This window comes from Atractosteus spatula, chromosome 12 (genome assembly GCF_055471065.1).
Source record: "Atractosteus spatula isolate fAtrSpa1 chromosome 12, fAtrSpa1.hap1, whole genome shotgun sequence".
Lineage (NCBI taxonomy): Eukaryota > Metazoa > Chordata > Actinopteri > Semionotiformes > Lepisosteidae > Atractosteus > Atractosteus spatula.
In genome coordinates, this window is record NC_142717.1 from 25,840,492 (window position 1) to 25,864,190 (window position 23,699).

A 23,699-nucleotide genomic window follows, 5' to 3' on the forward strand; every position below is an offset into this window, starting at 1 on the left:
CACTTTTTGTTTCTTGCATATATGGCTCTATGTACTGCATTGACCTAAATGGGAATGTTGTCCAAATCCCCGAGAAGCTAAAGATTGGAAGGAAAGTGGTTAAATGTCTCAATCTGTTGCATTTGTCTTTGAATGCACCGACATTTTAACAGTTGTAGCTAAAAATTATTAGGTTGTCCTGACTTTTAACCTATTTAACGCTGATGCCATGCTCATGTAGTGTACCATTCAATGCAATTTTTCCAATAGCAGAATTCTTGTCAAAAAATGAACTTTTACCACAGTTGATACATTTTGCTTGGTGTGGCAAGGCTGCAAAGTCTTTTCAGACTTATATTTAGATGCCCTGAGTTATATTTTCTGCTTAAATGAGTGTTAGGTTGCATTGACGAAAATCTGAAACCTAACCCTAACTCCCCAAACCCTTAGCTAGGGTTAGGGTTTTATTATTAGAAAACATAGAGGATGTTTGATGGCATGGCTGTGTTTTAGGACAGAAGTGATATTCAGGAAAAGTGATATTTTAATGTTTTCTGCACTTTTTGTTTCTTGCATATATGGCTCTATGTACTGCATTGACCTAAATGGGAATGTTGTCCAAATCCCCGAGAAGCTAAAGATTGGAAGGAAAGTGGTTAAATGTCTCAATCTGTTGCATTTGTCTTTGAATGCACCGACATTTTAACAGTTGTAGGTAAAAATTATTAGGTTTTCCTGACTTTTAACCTACTTAACGCTGATGCCATGCTCATGTAGTGTACCATTCAATGCAATTTTTCCAATAGCAGAATTCTTGTCAAAAAATGAAATTCTACCACAGTTGATACATTTTGCTTGGTGTGGCAAGGCTGCAAAGTCTTTTCAGACTAATATTTTGATGCCCTGAGTTATATTTTCTGCTTAAATGAGTGTTAGGTTGCATTGACGAAAATCTGAACCCTAACCCTAACTCCCCAAACACTTAGCTAGGGTTAGAGTTTTATTATTAGAAAACATAGAGGATGTTTGATGGCATGGCTGTGTTTTAGGACAGAAGTGATATTCAGGAAAAGTGATATTTTAATGTTTTCTGCACTTTTTGTTTCTTGCATATATGGCTCTATGTACTGCATTGACCTAAATGGGAATGTTGTCCAAATCCCCGAGAAGCTAAAGATTGGAAGGAAAGTGGTTAAATGTCTCAATCTGTTGCATTTGTCTTTGAATGCACCGACATTTTAACAGTTGTAGCTAAAAATCATTAGGTTTTCCTGACTTTTAACCTACTTAACGCTGATGCCATGCTCATGTAGGGTACCATTCAATGCAATTTTTCCAATAGCAGAATTCTTGTCAAAAAATGAACTTGTACCACAGTTGATACATTTTGCTTGGTGTGGCAAGGCTGCAAAGTCTTTTCAGACTAATGTTTTGATGCCCTGAGGTATATTTTCTGCTTAAATGAGTGTTAGGTTACATTGACGAAAATCTGAACCCTAACCCTAACTCCCCAAACCGTTAGCTAGGGTTAGGGTTTTATTATTAGAAAACATAGAGGATGTTTGATGGCATGGCTGTGTTTTAGGACAGAAGTGATATTCAGGAAAAGTGATATTTTAATGTTTTCTGCACTTTTTGTTTCTTGCATATATGGCTCTATGTACTGCATTGACCTAAATGGGAATGTTGTCCAAATCCCCGAGAAGCTAAAGATTGGAAGGAAAGTGGTTAAATGTCTCAATCTGTTGCATTTGTCTTTGAATGCACCGACATTTTAACAGTTGTAGCTAAAAATTATTAAGTTTTCCTGACTTTTAACCTACTTAACGCTGATGCCATGCTCATGTAGTGTACCATTCAATGCAATTTTTCCAATAGCAGACTTCTTGTCAAAAAATGAAATTGTACCACAGTTGATAGATTTTGCTTGGTGTGGCAAGGCTGCAAAGTCTTTTCAGACTAATGTTTTGATGCCCTGAGTTATATTTTCTGCTTAAATGAGTGTTAGGTTGCATTGACGAAAATCTGAACCCTAACCCTAACTCCCCAAACCCTTAGCTAGGGTTAGGGTTTTATTATTAGAAAACATAGAGGATGTTTGATGGCATGGCTGTGTTTTAGGACAGAAGTGATATTCAGGAAAAGTGATATTTTAATGTTTTCTGCACTTTTTGTTTCTTGCATATATGGCTCTATGTACTGCATTGACCTAAATGGGAATGTTGTCCAAATCCCCGAGAAGCTAAAGATTGGAAGGAAAGTGGTTAAATGTCTCAATCTGTTGCATTTGTCTTTGAATACACCGACATTTTAACAGTTGTAGCTAAAAATTATTAGGTTTTCCTGACTTTTAACCTACTTAACGCTGATGTCATGCTCATGTAGTGTACCATTCAATGCAATTTTTCCAATAGCAGAATTCTTGTCAAAAAATGAAATTGTACCACAGTTGATAGATTTTGCTTGGTGTGGCAAGGCTGCAAAGTCTTTTCAGACTAATATTTTGATGCCCTGAGTTATATTTTCTGCTTAAATGAGTGTTAGGTTGCATTGACGAAAATCTGAACCCTAACCCTCACTCCCCAAACCCTTAGCTAGGGTTAGGGTTTTATTATTAGAAAACATAGAGGATGTTTGATGGCATGGCTGTGTTTTAGGACAGAAGTGATATTCAGGAAAAGTGATATTTTAATGTTTTCTGCACTTTTTGTTTCTTGCATATATGGCTCTATGTACTGCATTGACCTAAATGGGAATGTTGTCCAAATCCCCGAGAAGCTAAAGATTGGAAGGAAAGTGGTTAAATGTCTCAATCTGTTGCATTTGTCTTTGAATGCACCGACATTTTAACAGTTGTAGCTAAAAATTATTAAGTTTTCCTGACTTTTATCCTACTTAACGCTGATGCCATGCTCATGTAGTGTACCATTCAATGCAATTTTTCCAATAGCAGAATTCTTGTCAAAAAATGAAATTGTACCACAGTTGATAGATTTTGCTTGGTGTGGCAAGGCTGCAAAGTCTTTTCAGACTAATGTTTTGATGCCCTGAGTTATATTTTCTGCTTAAATGAGTGTTAGGTTGCATTGACGAAAATCTGAACCCTAACCCTAACTCCCCAAACCCTTAGCTAGGGTTAGGGTTTTATTATTAGAAAACATAGAGGATGTTTGACGGCATGGCTGTGTTTTAGGACAGAAGTGATATTCAGGAAAAGTGATATTTTAATGTTTTCTGCACTTTTTGTTTCTTGCATATATGGCTCTATGTACTGCATTGACCTAAATGGGAATGTTGTCCAAATCCCCGAGAAGCTAAAGATTGGAAGGAAAGTGGTTAAATGTCTCAATCTGTTGCATTTGTCTTTGAATGCACCGACATTTTAACAGTTGTAGTTAAAAATTATTAGGTTGTCCTGACTTTTAACCTATTTAACGCTGATGCCATGCTCATGTAGTGTACCATTCAATGCAATTTTTCCAATAGCAGAATTCTTGTCAAAAAATGAAATTGTACCACAGTTGATACATTTTGCTTGGTGTGGCAAGGCTGCAAAGTCTTTTCAGACTAATGTTTTGATGCAATGAGTTATATTTTCTGCTTAAATGAGTGTTAGGTTGCATTGACGAAAATCTGAACCCTAACCCTAACTCCCCAAACCCTTAGCTAGGGTTAGGGTTTTATTATTAGAAAACATAGAGGATATTTGATGGCATGGCTGTGTTTTAGGACAGAAGTGATATTCAGGAAAAGTGATATTTTAATGTTTTCTGCACTTTTTGTTTCTTGCATATATGGCTCTATGTACTGCATTGACCTAAATGGGAATGTTGTCCAAATCCCCGAGAAGCTAAAGATTGGAAGGAAAGTGGTTAAATGTCTCAATCTGTTGCATTTGTCTTTGAATGCACCGACATTTTAACAGTTGTAGCTAAAAATCATTAGGTTTTCCTGACTTTTAACCTACTTAACGCTGATGCCATGCTCATGTAGTGTACCATTCAATGCAATTTTTCCAATAGCAGAATTCTTGTCAAAAAATGAACTTGTACCACAGTTGATACATTTTGCTTGGTGTGGCAAGGCTGCAAAGTCTTTTCAGACTAATGTTTTGATGCCCTGAGGTATATTTTCTGCTTAAATGAGTGTTAGGTTACATTGACGAAAATCTGAACCCTAACCCTAACTCCCCAAACCGTTAGCTAGAGTTAGGGTTTTATTATTAGAAAACATAGAGGATGTTTGATGGCATGGCTGTGTTTTAGGACAGAAGTGATATTCAGGAAAAGTGATATTTTAATGTTTTCTGCACTTTTTGTTTCTTGCATATATGGCTCTATGTACTGCATTGGCCTAAATGGGAATGTTGTCCAAATCCCCGAGAAGCTAAAGATTGGAAGGAAAGTGGTTAAATGTCTCAATCTGTTGCATTTGTCTTTGAATGCACCGACATTTTAACAGTTGTAGCTAAAAATTATTAGGTATTCCTGACTTTTAACCTATTTAACGCTGATGCCATGCTCATGTAGTGTACCATACAATGCATTTTTTCCAATAGCAGAATTCTTGTCAAAAAATGAAATTGTACCACAGTTGATACAATTTGCTTGGTGTGGCAAGGCTGCAAAGTCTTTTCAGACTAATATTTTGATGCCCTGAGTTATATTTTCTGCTTAAATGAGTGTTAGGTTGCATTGACGAAAATCTGAACCCTAACCCTAACTCCCCAAACCCTTAGCTAGGGTTAGGGTTTTATTATTAGAAAACATAGAGGATGTTTGATGGCATGGCTGTGTTTTAGGACAGAAGTGATATTCAGGAAAAGTGATATTTTAATGTTTTCTGCACTTTTTGTTTCTTGCATATATGGCTCTATGTACTGCATTGACCTAAATGGGAATGTTGTCCAAATCCCCGAGAAGCTAAAGATTGGAAGGAAAGTGGTTAAATGTCTCAATCTGTTGCATTTGTCTTTGAATGCACCGACATTTTAACAGTTGTAGCTAAAAATTATTAAGTTTTCCTGACTTTTAACCTACTTAACGCTGATGCCATGCTCATGTAGTGTACCATTCAATGCAATTTTTCCAATAGCAGAATTCTTGTCAAAAAATGAAATTGTACCACAGTTGATACATTTTGCTTGGTGTGGCAAGGCTGCAAAGTCTTTTCAGACTAATATTTTGATGCCCTGAGTAATATTTTCTGCTTAAATGAGTGTTAGGTTGCATTGACGAAAATCTGAACCCTAACCCTAACTCTCCAAACCCTTAGCTAGGGTTAGGGTTTTATTATTAGAAAACATAGAGGATGTTTGATGGCATGGCTGTGTTTTAGGACAGAAGTGATATTCAGGAAAAGTGATATTTTAATGTTTTCTGCACTTTTTGTTTCTTGCATATATGGCTCTATGTACTGCATTGACCTAAATGGGAATGTTGTCCAAATCCCCGAGAAGCTAAAGATTGGAAGGAAAGTGCTTAAATGTCTCAATCTTTTGCATTTGTCTTTGAATGCACCGACATTTTAACAGTTGTAGCTAAAAATTATTAGGTTTTCCTGACTTTTAACCTATTTAACGCTGATGCCATGCTCATGTAGTGTACCATTCAATGCAATTTTTCCAATAGCAGAATTCTTGTCAAAAAATGAAATTGTACCACAGTTGATAGATTTTGCTTGGTGTGGCAAGGCTGCAAAGTCTTTTCAGACTAATGTTTTGATGCCCTGAGTTATATTTTCTGCTTAAATGAGTGTTAGGTTGCATTGACGAAAATCTAAACCCTAACCCTAACTCCCCAAACCCTTAGCTAGGGTTAGGGTTTTATTATTAGAAAACATAGAGGATGTTTGATGGCATGGCTGTGTTTTAGGACAGAAGTGATATTCAGGAAAAGTGATATTTTAATGTTTTCTGCACTTTTTGTTTCTTGCATATATGGCTCTATGTACTGCATTGACCTAAATGGGAATGCTGTCCAAATCACCGAGAAGCTAAAGATTGGAAGGAAAGTGGTTAAATGTCTCAATCTGTTGCATTTGTCTTTGAATGCACCGACATTTTAACAGTTGTAGCTAAAAATCATTAGGTTTTCCTGACTTTTAACCTATTTAACGCTGATGCCATGCTCATGTAGTGTACCATTCAATGCAATTTTTCCAATAGCAGAATTCTTGTCAAAAAATGAAATTGTACCACAGTTGATACATTTTGCTTGGTGTGGCAAGGCTGCAAAGTCTTTTCAGACTAATGTTTTGATGCCCTGAGGTATATTTTCTGCTTAAATGAGTGTTAGGTTACATTGACGAAAATCTGAACCCTAACCCTAACTCCCCAAACCGTTAGCTAGGGTTAGGGTTTTATTATTAGAAAACATAGAGGATGTTTGATGGCATGGCTGTGTTTTAGGACAGAAGTGATATTCAGGAAAAGTGATATTTTAATGTTTTCTGCACTTTTTGTTTCTTGCATATATGGCTCAATGTACTGCATTGACCTAAATGGGAATGTTGTCCAAATCCCCGAGAAGCTAAAGATTGGAAGGAAAGTGGTTAAATGTCTCAATCTGTTGCATTTGTCTTTGAATGCACCGACATTTTAACAGTTGTAGCTAAAAATTATTAGGTTTTCCTGACTTTTAACCTATTTAACGCTGATGCCATGCTCATGTAGTGTACCATTCAATGCAATTTTTCCAATAGCAGAATTCTTGTCAAAAAATGAAATTGTACCACAGTTGATAGATTTTGCTTGGTGTGGCAAGGCTGCAAAGTCTTTTCAGACTAATATTTTGATGCCCTGAGTTATATTTTCTGCTTAAATGAGTGTTAGGTTGCATTGACGAAAATCTGAACCCTAACCCTAACTCCCCAAACCCTTAGCTAGGGTTAGGGTTTTATTATTAGAAAACATAGAGGATGTTTGATGGCATGGCTGTGTTTTAGGACAGAAGTGATATTCAGGAAAAGTGATATTTTAATGTTTTCTGCACTTTTTGTTTCTTGCATATATGGCTCTATGTACTGCATTGACCTAAATGGGAATGTTGTCCAAATCCCCGAGAAGCTAAAGATTGGAAGGAAAGTGGTTAAATGTCTCAATCTGTTGCATTTGTCTTTGAATGCACCGACATTTTAACAGTTGTAGTAAAAATTATTAAGTTTTCCTGACTTTTAACCTATTTAACGCTGATGCCATGCTCATGTAGTGTACCATTCAATGCATTTTTTCCAATTGCAGAATTCTTGTCAAAAAATGAAATTGTACCACAGTTGATACATTTTGCTTGGTGTGGCAAGGCTGCAAAGTCTTTTCAGACTAATATTTTGATGCCCTGAGTTATATTTTCTGCTTAAATGAGTGTTAGGTTGCATTGACGAAAATCTGAACCCTAACCCTAACTCCCCAAACCCTTAGCTAGGGTTAGGGTTTTATTATTAGAAAACATAGAGGATGTTTGACGGCATGGCTGTGTTTTAGGACAGAAGTGATATTCAGGAAAAGTGATATTTTAATGTTTTCTGCACTTTTTGTTTCTTGCATATATGGCTCTATCTACTGCATTGACCTAAATGGGAATGTTGTCCAAATCCCCGAGAAGCTAAAGATTGGAAGGAAAGTGGTTAAATGTCTCAATCTGTTGCATTTGTCTTTGAATGCACCGACATTTTAACAGTTGTAGTTAAAAATTATTAGGTTGTCCTGACTTTTAACCTATTTAACGCTGATGCCATGCTCATGTAGTGTACCGTTCAATGCAATTTTTCCAATAGCAGAATTCTTGTCAAAAAATGAAATTGTACCACAGTTGATACATTTTGCTTGGTGTGGCAAGGCTGCAAAGTCTTTTCAGACTAATGTTTTGATGCAATGAGTTATATTTTCTGCTTAAATGAGTGTTAGGTTGCATTGACGAAAATCTGAACCCTAACCCTAACTCCCCAAACCCTTAGCTAGGGTTAGGGTTTTATTATTAGAAAACATAGAGGATATTTGATGGCATGGCTGTGTTTTAGGACAGAAGTGATATTCAGGAAAAGTGATATTTTAATGTTTTCTGCACTTTTTGTTTCTTGCATATATGGCTCTATGTACTGCATTGACCTAAATGGGAATGTTGTCCAAATCCCCGAGAAGCTAAAGATTGGAAGGAAAGTGGTTAAATGTCTCAATCTGTTGCATTTGTCTTTGAATGCACCGACATTTTAACAGTTGTAGCTAAAAATTATTAGGTTGTCCTGACTTTTAACCTATTTAACGCTGATGCCATGCTCATGTAGTGTACCATTCAATGCAATTTTTCCAATAGCAGAATTCTTGTCAAAAAATGAAATTGTACCACAGTTGATACATTTTGCTTGGTGTGGCAAGGCTGCAAAGTCTTTTCAGACTAATATTTTGATGCCCTGAGTTATATTTTCTGCTTAAATGAGTGTTAGGTTGCATTGACGAAAATCTGAACCCTAACCCTAACTCCCCAAACCCTTAGCTAGGGTTAGGGTTTTATTATTAGAAAACATAGAGGATGTTTGACGGCATGGCTGTGTTTTAGGACAGAAGTGATATTCAGGAAAAGTGATATTTTAATGTTTTCTGCACTTTTTGTTTCTTGCATATATGGCTCTATCTACTGCATTGACCTAAATGGGAATGTTGTCCAAATCCCCGAGAAGCTAAAGATTGGAAGGAAAGTGGTTAAATGTCTCAATCTGTTGCATTTGTCTTTGAATGCACCGACATTTTAACAGTTGTAGTTAAAAATTATTAGGTTGTCCTGACTTTTAACCTATTTAACGCTGATGCCATGCTCATGTAGTGTACCATTCAATGCAATTTTTCCAATAGCAGAATTCTTGTCAAAAAATGAAATTGTACCACAGTTGATACATTTTGCTTGGTGTGGCAAGGCTGCAAAGTCTTTTCAGACTAATGTTTTGATGCAATGAGTTATATTTTCTGCTTAAATGAGTGTTAGGTTGCATTGACGAAAATCTGAACCCTAACCCTAACTCCCCAAACCCTTAGCTAGGGTTAGGGTTTTATTATTAGAAAACATAGAGGATATTTGATGGCATGGCTGTGTTTTAGGACAGAAGTGATATTCAGGAAAAGTGATATTTTAATGTTTTCTGCACTTTTTGTTTCTTGCATATATGGCTCTATGTACTGCATTGACCTAAATGGGAATGTTGTCCAAATCCCCGAGAAGCTAAAGATTGGAAGGAAAGTGGTTAAATGTCTCAATCTGTTGCATTTGTCTTTGAATGCACCGACATTTTAACAGTTGTAGCTAAAAATTATTAGGTTGTCCTGACTTTTAACCTATTTAACGCTGATGCCATGCTCATGTAGTGTACCATTCAATGCAATTTTTCCAATAGCAGAATTCTTGTCAAAAAATGAACTTTTACCACAGTTGATACATTTTGCTTGGTGTGGCAAGGCTGCAAAGTCTTTTCAGACTTATATTTAGATGCCCTGAGTTATATTTTCTGCTTAAATGAGTGTTAGGTTGCATTGACGAAAATCTGAAACCTAACCCTAACTCCCCAAACCCTTAGCTAGGGTTAGGGTTTTATTATTAGAAAACATAGAGGATGTTTGATGGCATGGCTGTGTTTTAGGACAGAAGTGATATTCAGGAAAAGTGATATTTTAATGTTTTCTGCACTTTTTGTTTCTTGCATATATGGCTCTATGTACTGCATTGACCTAAATGGGAATGTTGTCCAAATCCCCGAGAAGCTAAAGATTGGAAGGAAAGTGGTTAAATGTCTCAATCTGTTGCATTTGTCTTTGAATGCACCGACATTTTAACAGTTGTAGCTAAAAATTATTAGGTTTTCCTGACTTTTAACCTACTTAACGCTGATGCCATGCTCATGTAGTGTACCATTCAATGCAATTTTTCCAATAGCAGAATTCTTGTCAAAAAATGAAATTCTACCACAGTTGATACATTTTGCTTGGTGTGGCAAGGCTGCAAAGTCTTTTCAGACTAATATTTTGATGCCCTTAGTTATATTTTCTGCTTAAATGAGTGTTAGGTTGCATTGACGAAAATCTGAACCCTAACCCTAACTCCCCAAACACTTAGCTAGGGTTAGAGTTTTATTATTAGAAAACATAGAGGATGTTTGATGGCATGGCTGTGTTTTAGGACAGAAGTGATATTCAGGAAAAGTGATATTTTAATGTTTTCTGCACTTTTTGTTTCTTGCATATATGGCTCTATGTACTGCATTGACCTAAATGGGAATGTTGTCCAAATCCCCGAGAAGCTAAAGATTGGAAGGAAAGTGGTTAAATGTCTCAATCTGTTGCATTTGTCTTTGAATGCACCGACATTTTAACAGTTGTAGCTAAAAATCATTAGGTTTTCCTGACTTTTAACCTACTTAACGCTGATGCCATGCTCATGTAGTGTACCATTCAATGCAATTTTTCCAATAGCAGAATTCTTGTCAAAAAATGAACTTGTACCACAGTTGATACATTTTGCTTGGTGTGGCAAGGCTGCAAAGTCTTTTCAGACTAATGTTTTGATGCCCTGAGGTATATTTTCTGCTTAAATGAGTGTTAGGGTACATTGACGAAAATCTGAACCCTAACCCTAACTCCCCAAACCGTTAGCTAGGGTTAGGGTTTTATTATTAGAAAACATAGAGGATGTTTGATGGCATGGCTGTGTTTTAGGACAGAAGTGATATTCAGGAAAAGTGATATTTTAATGTTTTCTGCACTTTTTGTTTCTTGCATATATGGCTCTATGTACTGCATTGACCTAAATGGGAATGTTGTCCAAATCCCCGAGAAGCTAAAGATTGGAAGGAAAGTGGTTAAATGTCTCAATCTGTTGCATTTGTCTTTGAATGCACCGACATTTTAACAGTTGTAGCTAAAAATTATTAGGTTTTCCTGACTTTTAACCTATGTAACGCTGATGCCATGCTCATGTAGTGTACCATACAATGCATTTTTTCCAATAGCAGAATTCTTGTCAAAAAATGAAATTGTACCACAGTTGATACATTTTGCTTGGTGTGGCAAGGCTGCAAAGTCTTTTCAGACTAATATTTTGATGCCCTGAGTTATATTTTCTGCTTAAATGAGTGTTAGGTTGCATTGACGAAAATCTGAACCCTAACCCTAACTCCCCAAACCCTTAGCTAGGGTTAGGGTTTTATTATTAGAAAACATAGAGGATGTTTGATGGCATGGCTGTGTTTTAGGACAGAAGTGATATTCAGGAAAAGTGATATTTTAATGTTTTCTGCACTTTTTGTTTCTTGCATATATGGCTCTATGTACTGCATTGACCTAAATGGGAATGTTGTCCAAATCCCCGAGAAGCTAAAGATTGGAAGGAAAGTGGTTAAATGTCTCAATCTGTTGCATTTGTCTGTGAATGCACCGACATTTTAACAGTTGTAGCTAAAAATTATTAAGTTTTCCTGACTTTTAACCTACTTAACGCTGATGCCATGCTCATGTAGTGTACCATTCAAAGCAATTTTTCCAATAGCAGAATTCTTGTCAAAAAATGAAATTGTACCACAGTTGATAGATTTTGCTTGGTGTGGCAAGGCTGCAAAGTCTTTTCAGACTAATGTTTTGATGCCCTGAGTTATATTTTCTGCTTAAATGAGTGTTAGGTTGCATTGACGAAAATCTGAACCCTAACCCTAACTCCCCAAACCCTTAGCTAGGGTTAGGGTTTTATTATTAGAAAACATAGAGGATGTTTGATGGCATGGCTGTGTTTTAGGACAGAAGTGATATTCAGGAAAAGTGATATTTTAATGTTTTCTGCACTTTTTGTTTCTTGCATATATGGCTCTATGTACTGCATTGACCTAAATGGGAATGTTGTCCAAATCCCCGAGAAGCTAAAGATTGGAAGGAAAGTGGTTAAATGTCTCAATCTGTTGCATTTGTCTTTGAATACACCGACATTTTAACAGTTGTAGCTAAAAATTATTAGGTTGTCCTGACTTTTAACCTACTTAACGCTGATGTCATGCTCATGTAGTGTACCATTCAATGCAATTTTTCCAATAGCAGAATTCTTGTCAAAAAATGAAATTGTACCACAGTTGATAGATTTTGCTTGGTGTGGCAAGGCTGCAAAGTCTTTTCAGACTAATATTTTGATGCCCTGAGTTATATTTTCTGCTTAAATGAGTGTTAGGTTGCATTGACAAAAATCTGAACCCTAAACCTAACTCCCCAAACCCTTAGCTAGGGTTAGGGTTTTATTATTAGAAAACATAGAGGATGTTTGATGGCATGGCTGTGTTTTAGGACAGAAGTGATATTCAGGAAAAGTGATATTTTAATGTTTTCTGCACTTTTTGTTTCTTGCATATATGGCTCTATGTACTGCATTGACCTAAATGGGAATGTTGTCCAAATCCCCGAGAAGCTAAAGATTGGAAGGAAAGTGGTTAAATGTCTCAATCTGTTGCATTTGTCTTTGAATGCACCGACATTTTAACAGTTGTAGCTAAAAATTATTAGGTTTTCCTGACTTTTAACCTATTTAACGCTGATGCCATGCTCATGTAGTGTACCATTCAATGCATTTTTTCCAATAGCAGAATTCTTGTCAAAAAATGAAATTGTACCACAGTTGATACATTTTGCTTGGTGTGGCAAGGCTGCAAAGTCTTTTCAGACTAATATTTTGATGCCCTGAGTTATATTTTCTGCTTAAATGAGTGTTAGGTTGCATTGACGAAAATCTGAACCCTAACCCTAACTCCCCAAACCCTTAGCTAGGGTTAGGGTTTTATTATTAGAAAACATAGAGGATGTTTGACGGCATGGCTGTGTTTTAGGACAGAAGTGATATTCAGGAAAAGTGATATTTTAATGTTTTCTGCACTTTTTGTTTCTTGCATATATGGCTCTATGTACTGCATTGACCTAAATGGGAATGTTGTCCAAATCCCCGAGAAGCTAAAGATTGGAAGGAAAGTGGTTAAATGTCTCAATCTGTTGCATTTGTCTTTGAATGCACCGACATTTTAACAGTTGTAGTTAAAAATTATTAGGTTGTCCTGACTTTTAACCTATTTAACGCTGATGCCATGCTCATGTAGTGTACCATTCAATGCAATTTTTCCAATAGCAGAATTCTTGTCAAAAAATGAAATTGTACCACAGTTGATACATTTTGCTTGGTGTGGCAAGGCTGCAAAGTCTTTTCAGACTAATGTTTTGATGCAATGAGTTATATTTTCTGCTTAAATGAGTGTTAGGTTGCATTGACGAAAATCTGAACCCTAACCCTAACTCCCCAAACCCTTAGCTAGGGTTAGGGTTTTATTATTAGAAAACATAGAGGATATTTGATGGCATGGCTGTGTTTTAGGACAGAAGTGATATTCAGGAAAAGTGATATTTTAATGTTTTCTGCACTTTTTGTTTCTTGCATATATGGCTCTATGTACTGCATTGACCTAAATGGGAATGTTGTCCAAATCCCCGAGAAGCTAAAGATTGGAAGGAAAGTGGTTAAATGTCTCAATCTGTTGCATTTGTCTTTGAATGCACCGACATTTTAACAGTTGTAGCTAAAAATTATTAGGTTGTCCTGACTTTTAACCTATTTAACGCTGATGCCATGCTCATGTAGTGTACCATTCAATGCAATTTTTCCAATAGCAGAATTCTTGTCAAAAAATGAACTTTTACCACAGTTGATACATTTTGCTTGGTGTGGCAAGGCTGCAAAGTCTTTTCAGACTTATATTTAGATGCCCTGAGTTATATTTTCTGCTTAAATGAGTGTTAGGTTGCATTGACGAAAATCTGAAACCTAACCCTAACTCCCCAAACCCTTAGCTAGGGTTAGGGTTTTATTATTAGAAAACATAGAGGATGTTTGATGGCATGGCTGTGTTTTAGGACAGAAGTGATATTCAGGAAAAGTGATATTTTAATGTTTTCTGCACTTTTTGTTTCTTGCATATATGGCTCTATGTACTGCATTGACCTAAATGGGAATGTTGTCCAAATCCCCGAGAAGCTAAAGATTGGAAGGAAAGTGGTTAAATGTCTCAATCTGTTGCATTTGTCTTTGAATGCACCGACATTTTAACAGTTGTAGCTAAAAATTATTAGGTTTTCCTGACTTTTAACCTACTTAACGCTGATGCCATGCTCATGTAGTGTACCATTCAATGCAATTTTTCCAATAGCAGAATTCTTGTCAAAAAATGAAATTCTACCACAGTTGATACATTTTGCTTGGTGTGGCAAGGCTGCAAAGTCTTTTCAGACTAATATTTTGATGCCCTGAGTTATATTTTCTGCTTAATTGAGTGTTAGGTTGCATTGACGAAAATCTGAACCCTAACCCTAACTCCCCAAACACTTAGCTAGGGTTAGAGTTTTATTATTAGAAAACATAGAGGATGTTTGATGGCATGGCTGTGTTTTAGGACAGAAGTGATATTCAGGAAAAGTGATATTTTAATGTTTTCTGCACTTTTTGTTTCTTGCATATATGGCTCTATGTACTGCATTGACCTAAATGGGAATGTTGTCCAAATCCCCGAGAAGCTAAAGATTGGAAGGAAAGTGGTTAAATGTCTCAATCTGTTGCATTTGTCTTTGAATGCACCGACATTTTAACAGTTGTAGCTAAAAATCATTAGGTTTTCCTGACTTTTAACCTACTTAACGCTGATGCCATGCTCATGTAGTGTACCATTCAATGCAATTTTTCCAATAGCAGAATTCTTGTCAAAAAATGAACTTGTACCACAGTTGATACATTTTGCTTGGTGTGGCAAGGCTGCAAAGTCTTTTCAGACTAATGTTTTGATGCCCTGAGGTATATTTTCTGCTTAAATGAGTGTTAGGTTACATTGACGAAAATCTGAACCCTAACCCTAACTCCCCAAACCGTTAGCTAGGGTTAGGGTTTTATTATTAGAAAACATAGAGGACGTTTGATGGCATGGCTGTGTTTTAGGACAGAAGTGATATTCAGGAAAAGTGATATTTTAATGTTTTCTGCACTTTTTGTTTCTTGCATATATGGCTCTATGTACTGCATTGGCCTAAATGGGAATGTTGTCCAAATCCCCGAGAAGCTAAAGATTGGAAGGAAAGTGGTTAAATGTCTCAATCTGTTGCATTTGTCTTTGAATGCACCGACATTTTAACAGTTGTAGCTAAAAATTATTAGGTATTCCTGACTTTTAACCTATTTAACGCTGATGCCATGCTCATGTAGTGTACCATACAATGCATTTTTTCCAATAGCAGAATTCTTGTCAAAAAATGAAATTGTACCACAGTTGATACATTTTGCTTGGTGTGGCAAGGCTGCAAAGTCTTTTCAGACTAATATTTTGATGCCCTGAGTTATATTTTCTGCTTAAATGAGTGTTAGGTTGCATTGACGAAAATCTGAACCCTAACCCTAACTCCCCAAACCCTTAGCTAGGGTTAGGGTTTTATTATTAGAAAACATAGAGGATGTTTGATGGCATGGCTGTGTTTTAGGACAGAAGTGATATTCAGGAAAAGTGATATTTTAATGTTTTCTGCACTTTTTGTTTCTTGCATATATGGCTCTATGTACTGCATTGACCTAAATGGGAATGTTGTCCAAATCCCCGAGAAGCTAAAGATTGGAAGGAAAGTGGTTAAATGTCTCAATCTGTTGCATTTGTCTGTGAATGCACCGACATTTTAACAGTTGTAGCTAAAAATTATTAAGTTTTCCTGACTTTTAACCTACTTAACGCTGATGCCATGCTCATGTAGTGTACCATTCAATGCAATTTTTCCAATAGCAGAATTCTTGTCAAAAAATGAAATTGTACCACAGTTGATAGATTTTGCTTGGTGTGGCAAGGCTGCAAAGTCTTTTCAGACTAATGTTTTGATGCCCTGAGTTATATTTTCTGCTTAAATGAGTGTTAGGTTGCATTGACGAAAATCTGAACCCTAACCCTAACTCCCCAAACCCTTAGCTAGGGTTAGGGTTTTATTATTAGAAAACATAGAGGATGTTTGATGGCATGGCTGTGTTTTAGGACAGAAGTGATATTCAGGAAAAGTGATATTTTAATGTTTTCTGCACTTTTTGTTTCTTGCATATATGGCTCTATGTACTGCATTGACCTAAATGGGAATGTTGTCCAAATCCCCGAGAAGCTAAAGATTGGAAGGAAAGTGGTTAAATGTCTCAATCTGTTGCATTTGTCTTTGAATACACCGACATTTTAACAGTTGTAGCTAAAAATTATTAGGTTGTCCTGACTTTTAACCTACTTAACGCTGATGTCATGCTCATGTAGTGTACCATTCAATGCAATTTTTCCAATAGCAGAATTCTTGTCAAAAAATGAAATTGTACCACAGTTGATAGATTTTGCTTGGTGTGGCAAGGCTGCAAAGTCTTTTCAGACTAATATTTTGATGCCCTGAGTTATATTTTCTGCTTAAATGAGTGTTAGGTTGCATTGACAAAAATCTGAACCCTAAACCTAACTCCCCAAACCCTTAGCTAGGGTTAGGGTTTTATTATTAGAAAACATAGAGGATGTTTGATGGCATGGCTGTGTTTTAGGACAGAAGTGATATTCAGGAAAAGTGATATTTTAATGTTTTCTGCACTTTTTGTTTCTTGCATATATGGCTCTATGTACTGCATTGACCTAAATGGGAATGTTGTCCAAATCCCCGAGAAGCTGAAGATTGGAAGGAAAGTGGTTAAATGTCTCAATCTGTTGCATTTGTCTTTGAATGCACCGACATTTTAACAGTTGTAGCTAAAAATCATTAGGTTTTCCTGACTTTTAACCTACTTAACGCTGATGCCATGCTCATGTAGTGTACCATTCAATGCAATTTTTCCAATAGCAGAATTCTTGTCAAAAAATGAAATTGTACCACAGTTGATAGATTTTGCTTTGGTGTGGCAAGGCTGCAAAGTCTTTTCAGACTAATATTTTGATGCCCTGAGTTATATTTTCTGCTTAAATGAGTGTTAGGTTGCATTGACGAAAATCTGAACCCTAACCCTAACTCCCCAAACCCTTAGCTAGGGTTAGGGTTTTATTATTAGAAAACATAGAGGATGTTTGATGGCATGGCTGTGTTTTAGGACAGAAGTGATATTCAGGAAAAGTGATATTTTAATGTTTTCTGCACTTTTTGTTTCTTGCATATATGGCTCTATGTACTGCATTGACCTAAATGGGAATGTTGTCCAAATCCCCGAGAAGCTAAAGATTGGAAGGAAAGTGGTTAAATGTCTCAATCTGTTGCATTTGTCTTTGAATGCACCGACATTTTAACAGTTGTAGCTAAAAATTATTAGGTTTTCCTGACTTTTAACCTATTTAACGCTGATGCCATGCTCATGTAGTGTACCATTCAATGCATTTTTTCCAATAGCAGAATTCTTGTCAAAAAATGAAATTGTACCACAGTTGATACATTTTGCTTGGTGTGGCAAGGCTGCAAAGTCTTTTCAGACTAATATTTTGATGCCCTGAGTTATATTTTCTGCTTAAATGAGTGTTAGGTTGCATTGACGAAAATCTGAACCCTAACCCTAACTCCCCAAACCCTTAGCTAGGGTTAGGGTTTTATTATTAGAAAACATAGAGGATGTTTGACGGCATGGCTGTGTTTTAGGACAGAAGTGATATTCAGGAAAAGTGATATTTTAATGTTTTCTGCACTTTTTGTTTCTTGCATATATGGCTCTATGTACTGCATTGACCTAAATGGGAATGTTGTCCAAATCCCCGAGAAGCTAAAGATTGGAAGGAAAGTGGTTAAATGTCTCAATCTGTTGCATTTGTCTTTGAATGCACCGACATTTTAACAGTTGTAGTTAAAAATTATTAGGTTGTCCTGACTTTTAACCTATTTAACGCTGATGCCATGCTCATGTAGTGTACCATTCAATGCAATTTTTCCAATAGCAGAATTCTTGTCAAAAAATGAAATTGTACCACAGTTGATACATTTTGCTTGGTGTGGCAAGGCTGCAAAGTCTTTTCAGACTAATGTTTTGATGCAATGAGTTATATTTTCTGCTTAAATGAGTGTTAGGTTGCATTGACGAAAATCTGAACCCTAACCCTAACTCCCCAAACCCTTAGCTAGGGTTAGGGTTTTATTATTAGAAAACATAGAGGATATTTGATGGCATGGCTGTGTTTTAGGACAGAAGTGATATTCAGGAAAAGTGATATTTTAATGTTTTCTGCACTTTTTGTTTCTTGCATATATGGCTCTATGTACTGCATTGACCTAAATGGGAATGTTGTCCAAATCCCCGAGAAGCTAAAGATTGGAAGGAAAGTGGTTAAATGTCTCAATCTGTTGCATTTGTCTTTGAATGCACCGACATTTTAACAGTTGTAGCTAAAAATTATTAGGTTGTCCTGACTTTTAACCTATTTAACGCTGATGCCATGCTCATGTAGTGTACCATTCAATGCAATTTTTCCAATAGCAGAATTCTTGTCAAAAAATGAACTTTTACCACAGTTGATACATTTTGCTTGGTGTGGCAAGGCTGCAAAGTCTTTTCAGACTTATATTTAGATGCCCTGAGTTATATTTTCTGCTTAAATGAGTGTTAGGTTGCATTGACGAAAATCTGAAACCTAACCCTAACTCCCCAAACCCTTAGCTAGGGTTAGGGTTTTATTATTAGAAAACATAGAGGATGTTTGATGGCATGGCTGTGTTTTAGGACAGAAGTGATATTCAGGAAAAGTGATATTTTAATGTTTTCTGCACTTTTTGTTTCTTGCATATATGGCTCTATGTACTGCATTGACCTAAATGGGAATGTTGTCCAAATCCCCGAGAAGCTAAAGATTGGAAGGAAAGTGGTTAAATGTCTCAATCTGTTGCATTTGTCTTTGAATGCACCGACATTTTAACAGTTGTAGCTAAAAATTATTAGGTTTTCCTGACTTTTAACCTACTTAACGCTGATGCCATGCTCATGTAGTGTACCATTCAATGCAATTTTTCCAATAGCAGAATTCTTGTCAAAAAATGAAATTCTACCACAGTTGATACATTTTGCTTGGTGTGGCAAGGCTGCAAAGTCTTTTCAGACTAATATTTTGATGCCCTGAGTTATATTTTCTGCTTAATTGAGTGTTAGGTTGCATTGACGAAAATCTGAACCCTAACCCTAACTCCCCAAACACTTAGCTAGGGTTAGAGTTTTATTATTAGAAAACATAGAGGATGTTTGATGGCATGGCTGTGTTTTAGGACAGAAGTGATATTCAGGAAAAGTGATATTTTAATGTTTTCTGCACTTTTTGTTTCTTGCATATATGGCTCTATGTACTGCATTGACCTAAATGGGAATGTTGTCCAAATCCCCGAGAAGCTAAAGATTGGAAGGAAAGTGGTTAAATGTCTCAATCTGTTGCATTTGTCTTTGAATGCACCGACATTTTAACAGTTGTAGCTAAAAATCATTAGGTTTTCCTGACTTTTAACCTACTTAACGCTGATGCCATGCTCATGTAGTGTACCATTCAATGCAATTTTTCCAATAGCAGAATTCTTGTCAAAAAATGAACTTGTACCACAGTTGATACATTTTGCTTGGTGTGGCAAGGCTGCAAAGTCTTTTCAGACTAATGTTTTGATGCCCTGAGGTATATTTTCTGCTTAAATGAGTGTTAGGTTACATTGACGAAAATCTGAACCCTAACCCTAACTCCCCAAACCGTTAGCTAGGGTTAGGGTTTTATTATTAGAAAACATAGAGGACGTTTGATGGCATGGCTGTGTTTTAGGACAGAAGTGATATTCAGGAAAAGTGATATTTTAATGTTTTCTGCACTTTTTGTTTCTTGCATATATGGCTCTATGTACTGCATTGGCCTAAATGGGAATGTTGTCCAAATCCCCGAGAAGCTAAAGATTGGAAGGAAAGTGGTTAAATGTCTCAATCTGTTGCATTTGTCTTTGAATGCACCGACATTTTAACAGTTGTAGCTAAAAATTATTAGGTATTCCTGACTTTTAACCTATTTAACGCTGATGCCATGCTCATGTAGTGTACCATACAATGCATTTTTCCAATAGCAGAATTCTTGTCAAAAAATGAAATTGTACCACAGTTGATACAATTTGCTTGGTGTGGCAAGGCTGCAAAGTCTTTTCAGACTAATATTTTGATGCCCTGAGTTATATTTTCTGCTTAAATGAGTGTTAGGTTGCATTGACGAAAATCTGAACCCTAACCCTAACTCCCCAAACCCTTAGCTAGGGTTAGGGTTTTATTATTAGAAAACATAGAGGATGTTTGATGGCATGGCTGTGTTTTAGGACAGAAGTGATATTCAGGAAAAGTGATATTTTAATGTTTTCTGCACTTTTTGTTTCTTGCATATATGGCTCTATGTACTGCATTGACCTAAATGGGAATGTTGTCCAAATCCCCGAGAAGCTAAAGATTGGAAGGAAAGTGGTTAAATGTCTCAATCTGTTGCATTTGTCTTTGAATGCACCGACATTTTAACAGTTGTAGCTAAAAATCATTAGGTTTTCCTGACTTTTAACCTACTTAACGCTGATGCCATGCTGATGTAGTGTACCATTCAATGCAATTTTTCCAATAGCAGAATTCTTGTCAAAAAATGAAATTTTACCACTGTTGATACATTTTGCTTGGTGTGGCAAGGCTGCAAAGTCTTTTCAGACTAATGTTTTGATGCCCTGAGGTATATTTTCTGCTTAAATGAGTGTTAGGTTACATTGACGAAAATCTGAACCCTAACCCTAACTCCCCAAACCGTTAGCTAGGGTTAGGGTTTTATTATTAGAAAACATAGAGGATGTTTGATGGCATGGCTGTGTTTTAGGACAGAAGTGATATTCAGGAAAAGTGATATTTTAATGTTTTCTGCACTTTTTGTTTCTTGCATATATGGCTCTATGTACTGCATTGACCTAAATGGGAATGTTGTCCAAATCCCCGAGAAGCTAAAGATTGGAAGGAAAGTGGTTAAATGTCTCAATCTGTTGCATTTGTCTTTGAATGCACCGACATTTTAACAGTTGTAGCTAAAAATTATTAGGTTTTCCTGACTTTTAACCTATTTAACGCTGATGCCATGCTCATGTAGTGTACCATTCAATGCAATTTTTCCAATAGCAGAATTCTTGTCAAAAAATGAAATTGTACCACAGTTGATAGATTTTGCTTGGTGTGGCAAGGCTGCAAAGTCTTTTCAGACTAATATTTTGATGCCCTGAGTTATATTTTCTGCTTAAATGAGTGTTAGGTTGCATTGACGAAAATCTGAACCCTAACCCTAACTCCCCAAACCCTTAGCTAGGGTTAGGGTTTTATTATTAGAAAACATAGAGGATGTTTGATGGCATGGCTGTGTTTTAGGACAGAAGTGATATTCAGGAAAAGTGATATTTTAATGTTTTCTGCACTTTTTGTTTCTTGCATATATGGCTCTATGTACTGCATTGACCTAAATGGGAATGTTGTCCAAATCCCCGAGAAGCTAAAGATTGGAAGGAAAGTGGTTAAATGTCTCAATCTGTTGCATTTGTCTTTGAATGCACCGACATTTTAACAGTTGTAGCTAAAAATTATTAAGTTTTCCTGACTTTTAACCTATTTAACGCTGATGCCATGCTCATGTAGTGTACCATTCAATGCATTTTTTCCAATAGCAGAATTCTTGTCAAAAAATGAAATTGTACCACAGTTGATACATTTTGCTTGGTGTGGCAAGGCTGCAAAGTCTTTTCAGACTAATATTTTGATGCCCTGAGTTATATTTTCTGCTTAAATGAGTGTTAGGTTGCATTGACGAAAATCTGAACCCTAACCCTAACTCCCCAAACCCTTAGCTAGGGTTAGGGTTTTATTATTAGAAAACATAGAGGATGTTTGACGGCATGGCTGTGTTTTAGGACAGAAGTGATATTCAGGAAAAGTGATATTTTAATGTTTTCTGCACTTTTTGTTTCTTGCATATATGGCTCTATCTACTGCATTGACCTAAATGGGAATGTTGTCCAAATCCCCGAGAAGCTAAAGATTGGAAGGAAAGTGGTTAAATGTCTCAATCTGTTGCATTTGTCTTTGAATGCACCGACATTTTAACAGTTGTAGTTAAAAATTATTAGGTTGTCCTGACTTTTAACCTATTTAACGCTGATGCCATGCTCATGTAGTGTACCATTCAAAGCAATTTTTCCAATAGCAGAATTCTTGTCAAAAAATGAAATTGTACCACAGTTGATACATTTTGCTTGGTGTGGCAAGGCTGCAAAGTCTTTTCAGACTAATGTTTTGATGCAATGAGTTATATTTTCTGCTTAAATGAGTGTTAGGTTGCATTGACGAAAATCTGAACCCTAACCCTAACTCCCCAAACCCTTAGCTAGGGTTAGGGTTTTATTATTAGAAAACATAGAGGATATTTGATGGCATGGCTGTGTTTTAGGACAGAAGTGATATTCAGGAAAAGTGATATTTTAATGTTTTCTGCACTTTTTGTTTCTTGCATATATGGCTCTATGTACTGCATTGACCTAAATGGGAATGTTGTCCAAATCCCCGAGAAGCTAAAGATTGGAAGGAAAGTGGTTAAATGTCTCAATCTGTTGCATTTGTCTTTGAATGCACCGACATTTTAACAGTTGTAGCTAAAAATTATTAGGTTGTCCTGACTTTTAACCTATTTAACGCTGATGCCATGCTCATGTAGTGTACCATTCAATGCAATTTTTCCAATAGCAGAATTCTTGTCAAAAAATGAACTTTTACCACAGTTGATACATTTTGCTTGGTGTGGCAAGGCTGCAAAGTCTTTTCAGACTTATATTTAGATGCCCTGAGTTATATTTTCTGCTTAAATGAGTGTTAGGTTGCATTGACGAAAATCTGAAACCTAACCCTAACTCCCCAAACCCTTAGCTAGGGTTAGGGTTTTATTATTAGAAAACATAGAGGATGTTTGATGGCATGGCTGTGTTTTAGGACAGAAGTGATATTCAGGAAAAGTGATATTTTAATGTTTTCTGCACTTTTTGTTTCTTGCATATATGGCTCTATGTACTGCATTGACCTAAATGGGAATGTTGTCCAAATCCCCGAGTAGCTAAAGATTGGAAGGAAAGTGGTTAAATGTCTCAATCTGTTGCATTTGTCTTTGAATGCACCGACATTTTAACAGTTGTAGCTAAAAATTATTAGGTTTTCCTGACTTTTAACCTACTTAACGCTGATGCCATGCTCATGTAGTGTACCATTCAATGCAATTTTTCCAATAGCAGAATTCTTGTCAAAAAATGAAATTCTACCACAGTTGATACATTTTGCTTGGTGTGGCAAGGCTGCAAAGTCTTTTCAGACTAATATTTTGATGCCCTGAGTTATATTTTCTGCTTAAATGAGTGTTAGGTTGCATTGACGAAAATCTGAACCCTAACCCTAACTCCCCAAACACTTAGCTAGGGTTAGAGTTTTATTATTAGAAAACATAGAGGATGTTTGATGGCATGGCTGTGTTTTAGGACAGAAGTGATATTCAGGAAAAGTGATATTTTAATGTTTTCTGCACTTTTTGTTTCTTGCATATCTGGCTCTATGTACTGCATTGACCTAAATGGGAATGTTGTCCAAATCCCCGAGAAGCTAAAGATTGGAAGGAAAGTGGTTAAATGTCTCAATCTG